Raw genomic sequence first — 9,982 nt, forward strand, 5'->3', positions numbered from 1 at the left:
CTCTGTGACCTCACTCAGCTCTGTGACCTCACTCAGCTCTGAGTCCTCACTCAGCGCGGGAAACTCACTCAGCTCTGAGTCCTCACTCAGCTCTGAGTCCTCACTCAGCTCTGAGTCCTCACTCAGCGCGGGAAACTCACTCAGCTCTGTGTCCTCACTCAGCTCTGTGTCCTCACTCAGCTCTGTGTCCTCACTCAGCTCTGTGTCCTCACTCAGCTCTGTGTCCTCACTCAGCTCTGTGACCTCACTCAGCTCTGTGACCTCACTCAGCTCTGAGTCCTCACTCAGCTCTGAGTCCTCACTCAGCTCTGTGACCTCACTCAGCTCTGTGACCTCACTCAGCTCTGTGACCTCACTCAGCTCTGTGACCTCTCTCAGCTCTGTGACCTCTCTCAGCTCTGACTCCTCTCTCAGCTCTGACTCCTCACTCAGCTCTGACTCCTCACTCAGCTCTGACTCCTCACTCAGCTCTGTGACCTCACTCAGCTCTGTGACCTCACTCAGCGCGGGAAACTCACTCAGCTCTGAGTCCTCACTCAGCTCTGTGACCTCACTCAGCTCTGAGACCTCACTCAGCTCTGAGACCTCACTCAGCTCTGAGACCTCACTCAGCTCTGAGACCTCACTCAGCTCTGAGACCTCACTCAGCTCTGAGACCTCACTCAGCTCTGTGTCCTCACTCAGCTCTGTGTCCTCACTCAGCTCTGAGTCCTCACTCAGCTCTGAGTCCTCACTCAGCTCTGAGTCCTCACTCAGCGCGGGAAACTCACTCAACTCTGAGTCCTCACTCAGCTCTGAGTCCTCACTCAGCTCTGTGACCTCACTCAGCTCTGTGACCTCACTCAGCTCTGTGACCTCACTCAGCTCTGTGTCCTCACTCAGCTCTGAGTCCTCACTCAGCTCTGAGTCCTCACTCAGCTCTGAGTCCTCACTCAGCTATGAGTCCTCACTCAGCTCTGTGACCTCACTCAGCTATGAGTCCTCACTCAGCTCTGTGACCTCACTCAGCTCTGTGACCTCACTCAGCGCGGGAAACTCACTCAGCTCTGAGTCCTCACTCAGCTCTGAGTCCTCACTCAGCTCTGTGACCTCACTCAGCTCTGAGTCCTCACTCAGCTCTGTGACCTCACTCAGCTCTGAGTCCTCACTCAGCTCTGAGTCCTCACTCAGCTCTGAGTCCTCACTCAGCGCGGGAAACTCACTCAGCTCTGAGTCCTCACTCAGCTCTGAGTCCTCACTCAGCTCTGAGTCCTCACTCAGCTCTGTGACCTCACTCAGCGCGGGAAACTCACTCAGCTCTGAGTCCTCACTCAGCTCTGAGTCCTCACTCAGCTCTGAGTCCTCACTCAGCTCTGAGTCCTCACTCAGCTCTGTGACCTCACTCAGCTCTGTGACCTCACTCAGCTCTGAGTCCTCACTCAGCTCTTTGACCTCACTCAGCGCGGGAAACTCACTCAGCTCTGAGTCCTCACTCAGCTCTGAGTCCTCACTCAGCTCTGAGTCCTCACTCAGCTCTGAGTCCTCACTCAGCTCTGAGTCCTCACTCAGCTCTGAGTCCTCACTCAGCTCTGAGTCCTCACTCAGCTCTGAGACCTCACTCAGCTCTGTGTCCTCACTCAGCTCTGAGTCCTCACTCAGCTCTGAGTCCTCACTCAGCTCTGAGTCCTCACTCAGCTCTGTGACCTCACTCAGCGCGGGAAACTCACTCAGCTCTGAGTCCTCACTCAGCTCTGAGTCCTCACTCAGCTCTGAGTCCTCACTCAGCTCTGAGTCCTCACTCAGCTCTGAGTCCTCACTCAGCTCTGAGTCCTCACTCAGCTCTGAGTCCTCACTCAGCTCTGAGTCCTCACTCAGCTCTGAGTCCTCACTCAGCTCTGTGACCTCACTCAGCTCTGTGACCTCACTCAGCTCTGTGACCTCACTCAGCTCTGTGACCTCACTCAGCTCTGTGACCTCACTCAGCTCTGTGACCTCACTCAGCGCGGGAAACTCACTCAGCTCTGAGTCCTCACTCAGCCCTGTGTCCTCACTCAGCGCGGTAAACTCACTCAGCTCTGAGTCCTCACTCAGCTCTGAGTCCTCACTCAGCTCTGAGTCCTCACTCAGCTCTGTGACCTCACTCAGCGCGGGAAACTCACTCAGCTCTGAGTCCTCACTCAGCCCTGTGTCCTCACTCAGCGCGGGAAACTCACTCAGCTCTGAGTCCTCACTCAGCTCTGAGTCCTCACTCAGCTCTGAGTCCTCACTCAGCTCTGACTCCTCACTCAGCTCTGACTCCTCACTCAGCTCTGACTCCTCACTCAGCTCTGACTCCTCACTCAGCTCTGACTCCTCACTCAGCTCTGACTCCTCACTCAGCGCGGGAAACTCACTCAGCTCTGAGTCCTCACTCAGCTCTGAGTCCTCACTCAGCTCTGAGTCCTCACTCAGCTCTGAGTCCTCACTCAGCTCTGTGACCTCACTCAGCTCTGTGACCTCACTCAGCGCGGGAAACTCACTCAGCTCTGAGTCCTCACTCAGCTCTGAGTCCTCACTCAGCGCGGGAAACTCACTCAGCGCGGGAAACTCACTCAGCGCGGGAAACTCACTCAGCGCGGGAAACTCACTCAGCGCGGGAAACTCACTCAGCGCGGGAAACTCACTCAGCTCTGAGTCCTCACTCAGCTCTGAGTCCTCACTCAGCTCTGAGTCCTCACTCAGCCCTGTGACCTCACTCAGCGCGGGAAACTCACTCAGCCCTGTGTCCTCACTCAGCCCTGTGTCCTCACTCAGCGTGGGAAACTCACTCAGCTCTGAGCCCTCACTCAGCTCTGAGCCCTCACTCAGCTCTGAGCCCTCACTCAGCCCTGTGTCCTCACTCAGCCCTGTGTCCTCACTCAGCCCTGTGTCCTCACTCAGCCCTGTGTCCTCACTCAGCCCTGTGTCCTCACTCAGCCCTGAGTCCTCACTCAGCCCTGAGTCCTCACTCAGCCCTGAGTCCTCACTCAGCCCTGAGTCCTCACTCAGCCCTGAGTCCTCACTCAGCCCTGAGTCCTCACTCAGCTCTGTGACCTCACTCAGCTCTGAGTCCTCACTCAGCTCTGAGTCCTCACTCAGCTCTGAGTCCTCACTCAGCTCTGTGACCTCACTCAGCTCTGAGTCCTCACTCAGCTCTGAGTCCTCACTCAGCTCTGAGTCCTCACTCAGCGCGGGAAACTCACTCAGCTCTGAGTCCTCACTCAGCTCTGAGTCCTCACTCAGCTCTGTGACCTCACTCAGCGCGGGAAACTCACTCAGCTCTGAGTCCTCACTCAGCTCTGAGTCCTCACTCAGCTCTGAGTCCTCACTCAGCTCTGAGTCCTCACTCAGCTCTGTGACCTCACTCAGCTCTGAGTCCTCACTCAGCTCTTTGACCTCACTCAGCGCGGGAAACTCACTCAGCTCTGAGTCCTCACTCAGCTCTGAGTCCTCACTCAGCTCTGAGTCCTCACTCAGCTCTGAGTCCTCACTCAGCTCTGAGTCCTCACTCAGCTCTGTGACCTCACTCAGCGCGGGAAACTCACTCAGCTCTGAGTCCTCACTCAGCTCTGAGTCCTCACTCAGCGCGGGAAACTCACTCAGCGCGGGAAACTCACTCAGCGCGGGAAACTCACTCAGCGCGGGAAACTCACTCAGCTCTGTGACCTCACTCAGCTCTGAGTCCTCACTCAGCTCTGAGTCCTCACTCAGCTCTGAGTCCTCACTCAGCTCTGAGTCCTCACTCAGCTCTGTGACCTCACTCAGCTCTGTGACCTCACTCAGCGCGGGAAACTCACTCAGCCCTGTGTCCTCACTCAGCCCTGTGTCCTCACTCAGCCCTGTGTCCTCACTCAGCCCTGTGTCCTCACTCAGCCCTGTGTCCTCACTCAGCGCGGGAAACTCACTCAGCTCTGAGTCCTCACTCAGCCCTGTGTCCTCACTCAGCCCTGTGACCTCACTCAGCGCGGGAAACTCACTCAGCCCTGTGTCCTCACTCAGCCCTGTGTCCTCACTCAGCGTGGGAAACTCACTCAGCTCTGAGCCCTCACTCAGCTCTGAGCCCTCACTCAGCCCTGTGTCCTCACTCAGCCCTGTGTCCTCACTCAGCCCTGTGTCCTCACTCAGCCCTGTGTCCTCACTCAGCGCGGGAAACTCACTCAGCCCTGTGTCCTCACTCAGCCCTGTGTCCTCACTCAGCCCTGTGTCCTCACTCAGCTCTGTGTCCTCACTCAGCCCTGTGTCCTCACTCAGCCCTGTGTCCTCACTCAGCCCTGTGTCCTCACTCAGCCCTGAGTCCTCACTCAGCCCTGAGTCCTCACTCAGCCCTGAGTCCTCACTCAGCTCTGTGACCTCACTCAGCTCTGAGTCCTCACTCAGCTCTGAGTCCTCACTCAGCTCTGTGACCTCACTCAGCTCTGTGACCTCACTCAGCTCTGAGTCCTCACTCAGCTCTGAGTCCTCACTCAGCTCTGAGTCCTCACTCAGCGCGGGAAACTCACTCAGCTCTGAGTCCTCACTCAGCTCTGAGTCCTCACTCAGCTCTGTGACCTCACTCAGCGCGGGAAACTCACTCAGCTCTGAGTCCTCACTCAGCTCTGAGTCGTCACTCAGCTCTGAGTCCTCACTCAGCTCTGAGTCCTCACTCAGCTCTGAGTCCTCACTCAGCTCTGAGTCCTCACTCAGCTCTGTGACCTCACTCAGCTCTGTGACCTCACTCAGCTCTGAGTCCTCACTCAGCTCTTTGACCTCACTCAGCGCGGGAAACTCACTCAGCTCTGAGTCCTCACTCAGCTCTGAGTCCTCACTCAGCTCTGAGTCCTCACTCAGCTCTGAGTCCTCACTCAGCTCTGTGACCTCACTCAGCGCGGGAAACTCACTCAGCTCTGAGTCCTCACTCAGCTCTGAGTCCTCACTCAGCTCTGAGTCCTCACTCAGCTCTGAGTCCTCACTCAGCTCTGAGTCCTCACTCAGCTCTGTGTCCTCACTCAGCTCTGTGACCTCACTCAGCTCTGTGACCTCACTCAGCTCTGAGTCCTCACTCAGCTCTGAGTCCTCACTCAGCTCTGAGTCCTCACTCAGCCCTGTGTCCTCACTCAGCGCGGGAAACTCACTCAGCTCTGAGTCCTCACTCAGCTCTGAGTCCTCACTCAGCTCTGTGACCTCACTCAGCTCTGTGACCTCACTCAGCTCTGTGACCTCACTCAGCGCGGGAAACTCACTCAGCTCTGAGTCCTCACTCAGCCCTGTGTCCTCACTCAGCGCGGGAAACTCACTCAGCTCTGTGACCTCACTCAGCTCTGAGTCCTCACTCAGCTCTGAGTCCTCACTCAGCTCTGAGTCCTCACTCAGCTCTGAGTCCTCACTCAGCTCTGAGTCCTCACTCAGCTCTGACTCCTCACTCAGCTCTGACTCCTCACTCAGCTCTGACTCCTCACTCAGCGCGGGAAACTCACTCAGCTCTGAGTCCTCACTCAGCTCTGAGTCCTCACTCAGCTCTGTGACCTCACTCAGCGCGGGAAACTCACTCAGCTCTGAGTCCTCACTCAGCTCTGAGTCCTCACTCAGCGCGGGAAACTCACTCAGCGCGGGAAACTCACTCAGCGCGGGAAACTCACTCAGCGCGGGAAACTCACTCAGCTCTGAGTCCTCACTCAGCTCTGAGTCCTCACTCAGCTCTGAGTCCTCACTCAGCTCTGTGACCTCACTCAGCGCGGGAAACTCACTCAGCCCTGTGTCCTCACTCAGCCCTGTGTCCTCAGTCAGCGTGGGAAACTCACTCAGCCCTGTGTCCTCACTCAGCCCTGTGTCCTCACTCAGCCCTGTGTCCTCACTCAGCCCTGTGTCCTCACTCAGCCCTGTGTCCTCACTCAGCCCTGTGTCCTCACTCAGCCCTGTGTCCTCACTCAGCCCTGTGTCCTCACTCAGCCCTGTGTCCTCACTCAGCCCTGTGTCCTCACTCAGCCCTGAGTCCTCACTCAGCCCTGAGTCCTCACTCAGCCCTGAGTCCTCACTCAGCCCTGAGTCCTCACTCAGCCCTGAGTCCTCACTCAGCCCTGAGTCCTCACTCAGCCCTGAGTCCTCACTCAGCTCTGAGTCCTCACTCAGCCCTGTGTCCTCACTCAGCCCTGTGACCTCACTCAGCGCGGGAAACTCACTCAGCCCTGTGTCCTCACTCAGCCCTGTGTCCTCACTCAGCCCTGAGTCCTCACTCAGCCCTGAGTCCTCACTCAGCCCTGAGTCCTCACTCAGCCCTGAGTCCTCACTCAGCCCTGAGTCCTCACTAAGCTCTGAGTCCTCACTCAGCCCTGTGTCCTCACTCAGCCCTGTGACCTCACTCAGCGCGGGAAACTCACTCAGCCCTGTGTCCTCACTCAGCCCTGTGTCCTCACTCAGCCCTGTGTCCTCACTCAGCGCGGGAAACTCACTCAGCCCTGAGTCCTCACTCAGCCCTGAGTCCTCACTCAGCCCTGAGTCCTCACTCAGCCCTGAGTCCTCACTCAGCCCTGAGTCCTCACTCAGCCCTGAGTCCTCACTCAGCCCTGAGTCCTCACTCAGCCCTGAGTCCTCACTCAGCCCTGAGTCCTCACTCAGCCCTGAGTCCTCACTCAGCCCTGAGTCCTCACTCAGCCCTGAGTCCTCACTCAGCCCTGAGTCCTCACTCAGCCCTGAGTCCTCACTCAGCCCTGAGTCCTCACTCAGCTCTGAGTCCTCACTCAGCTCTGAGTCCTCACTCAGCACTGTGACCTCACTCAGCCCTGTGTCCTCACTCAGCGCGGGAAACTCACTCAGCTCTGAGTCCTCACTCAGCTCTGAGTCCTCACTCAGCGCGGGAAACTTACTCAGCTCTGAGTCCTCACTCAGCCCTGAGTCCTCACTCAGCCCTGAGTCCTCACTCAGCCCTGTGACCTCACTCAGCTCTGTGACCTCACTCAGCTCTGTGACCTCACTCAGCTCTGTGACCTCTCTCAGCTCTGACTCCTCACTCAGCTCTGACTCCTCACTCAGCTCTGACTCCTCACTCAGCTCTGACTCCTCACTCAGCTCTGACTCCTCACTCAGCTCTGTGACCTCACTCAGCTCTGTGACCTCTCTCAGCTCTGTGACCTCTCTCAGCTCTGTGACCTCTCTCAGCTCTGACTCCTCACTCAGCTCTGACTCCTCACTCAGCTCTGACTCCTCACTCAGCTCTGTGACCTCACTCAGCTCTGTGACCTCACTCAGCGCGGGAAACTCACTCAGCTCTGAGTCCTCACTCAGCTCTGAGTCCTCACTCAGCTCTGTGACCTCACTCAGCTCTGAGACCTCACTCAGCTCTGAGACCTCACTCAGCTCTGAGACCTCACTCAGCTCTGAGACCTCACTCAGCTCTGAGACCTCACTCAGCTCTGAGACCTCACTCAGCTCTGAGACCTCACTCAGCTCTGTGTCCTCACTCAGCTCTGAGTCCTCACTCAGCTCTGAGTCCTCACTCAGCTCTGAGTCCTCACTCAGGGCGGGAAACTCACTCAACTCTGAGTCCTCACTCAGCTCTGAGTCCTCACTCAGCTCTGTGACCTCACTCAGCTCTGTGACCTCACTCAGCTCTGTGACCTCACTCAGCTCTGTGTCCTCACTCAGCTCTGAGTCCTCACTCAGCTCTGAGTCCTCACTCAGCTCTGAGTCCTCACTCAGCTCTGAGTCCTCACTCAGCTCTGAGTCCTCACTCAGCTCTGAGTCCTCACTCAGCTCTGTGACCTCACTCAGCTCTGTGACCTCACTCAGCTCTGTGTCCTCACTCAGCTCTGTGTCCTCACTCAGCTCTGTGACCTCACTCAGCGCGGGAAACTCACTCAGCTCTGAGTCCTCACTCAGCTCTGAGTCCTCACTCAGCTCTGTGACCTCACTCAGCTCTGAGTCCTCACTCAGCTCTGAGTCCTCACTCAGCTCTGTGTCCTCACTCAGCGCGGGAAACTCACTCAGCTCTGAGTCCTCACTCAGCTCTGAGTCCTCACTCAGCTCTGTGACCTCACTCAGCGCGGGAAACTCACTCAGCTCTGTGACCTCACTCAGCTCTGAGTCCTCACTCAGCTCTGAGTCCTCACTCAGCTCTGAGTCCTCACTCAGCTCTGTGACCTCACTCAGCTCTGAGTCCTCACTCAGCTCTTTGACCTCACTCAGCGCGGGAAACTCACTCAGCTCTGAGTCCTCACTCAGCTCTGAGTCCTCACTCAGCTCTGAGTCCTCACTCAGCTCTGAGTCCTCACTCAGCTCTGAGACCTCACTCAGCTCTGAGACCTCACTCAGCTCTGAGACCTCACTCAGCTCTGTGTCCTCACTCAGCTCTGAGTCCTCACTCAGCTCTGAGTCCTCACTCAGCTCTGAGTCCTCACTCAGCTCTGTGACCTCACTCAGCGCGGGAAACTCACTCAGCTCTGAGTCCTCACTCAGCTCTGAGTCCTCACTCAGCTCTGAGTCCTCACTCAGCTCTGAGTCCTCACTCAGCTCTGAGTCCTCACTCAGCTCTGAGTCCTCACTCAGCTCTGTGACCTCACTCAGCTCTGAGTCCTCACTCAGCTCTGTGACCTCACTCAGCTCTGTGACCTCACTCAGCTCTGTGACCTCACTCAGCTCTGTGACCTCACTCAGCTCTGTGACCTCACTCAGCGCGGGAAACTCACTCAGCTCTGAGTCCTCACTCAGCCCTGTGTCCTCACTCAGCGCGGTAAACTCACTCAGCTCTGAGTCCTCACTCAGCTCTGAGTCCTCACTCAGCTCTGAGACCTCACTCAGCTCTGTGACCTCACTCAGCGCGGGAAACTCACTCAGCTCTGAGTCCTCACTCAGCCCTGTGTCCTCACTCAGCGCGGGAAACTCACTCAGCTCTGACTCCTCACTCAGCTCTGACTCCTCACTCAGCTCTGACTCCTCACTCAGCTCTGACTCCTCACTCAGCTCTGACTCCTCACTCAGCTCTGACTCCTCACTCAGCTCTGACTCCTCACTCAGCTCTGACTCCTCACTCAGCTCTGACTCCTCACTCAGCTCTGACTCCTCACTCAGCTCTGACTCCTCACTCAGCTCTGACTCCTCACTCAGCTCTGACTCCTCACTCAGCGCGGGAAACTCACTCAGCTCTGAGTCCTCACTCAGCTCTGAGTCCTCACTCAGCTCTGAGTCCTCACTCAGCTCTGAGTCCTCACTCAGCTCTGTGACCTCACTCAGCGCGGGAAACTCACTCAGCTCTGAGTCCTCACTCAGCTCTGAGTCCTCACTCAGCGCGGGAAACTCACTCAGCGCGGGAAACTCACTCAGCGCGGGAAACTCACTCAGCGCGGGAAACTCACTCAGCGCGGGAAACTCACTCAGCTCTGTGACCTCACTCAGCTCTGAGTCCTCACTCAGCTCTGAGTCCTCACTCAGCTCTGAGTCCTCACTCAGCTCTGAGTCCTCACTCAGCTCTGAGTCCTCACTCAGCTCTGAGTCCTCACTCAGCCCTGTGACCTCACTCAGCGCGGGAAACTCACTCAGCCCTGTGTCCTCACTCAGCCCTGTGTCCTCACTCAGCGTGGGAAACTCACTCAGCTCTGAGCCCTCACTCAGCTCTGAGCCCTCACTCAGCCCTGTGTCCTCACTCAGCCCTGTGTCCTCACTCAGCCCTGTGTCCTCACTCAGCCCTGTGTCCTCACTCAGCCCTGTGTCCTCACTCAGCCCTGAGTCCTCACTCAGCCCTGAGTCCTCACTCAGCCCTGAGTCCTCACTCAGCCCTGAGTCCTCACTCAGCCCTGAGTCCTCACTCAGCCCTGAGTCCTCACTCAGCTCTGAGTCCTCACTCAGCTCTGAGTCCTCACTCAGCTCTGAGTCCTCACTCAGCTCTGAGTCCTCACTCAGCTCTGTGACCTCACTCAGCTCTGAGTCCTCACTCAGCTCTGAGTCCTCACTCAGCGCGGGAAACTCACTCAGCTCTGAGTCCTCACTCAGCTCTGAGTCCTCACTCAGCTCTGTGACC

This window comes from Anas platyrhynchos, chromosome 1 (assembly GCF_047663525.1).
Source record: "Anas platyrhynchos isolate ZD024472 breed Pekin duck chromosome 1, IASCAAS_PekinDuck_T2T, whole genome shotgun sequence".
NCBI lineage: Eukaryota > Metazoa > Chordata > Aves > Anseriformes > Anatidae > Anas > Anas platyrhynchos.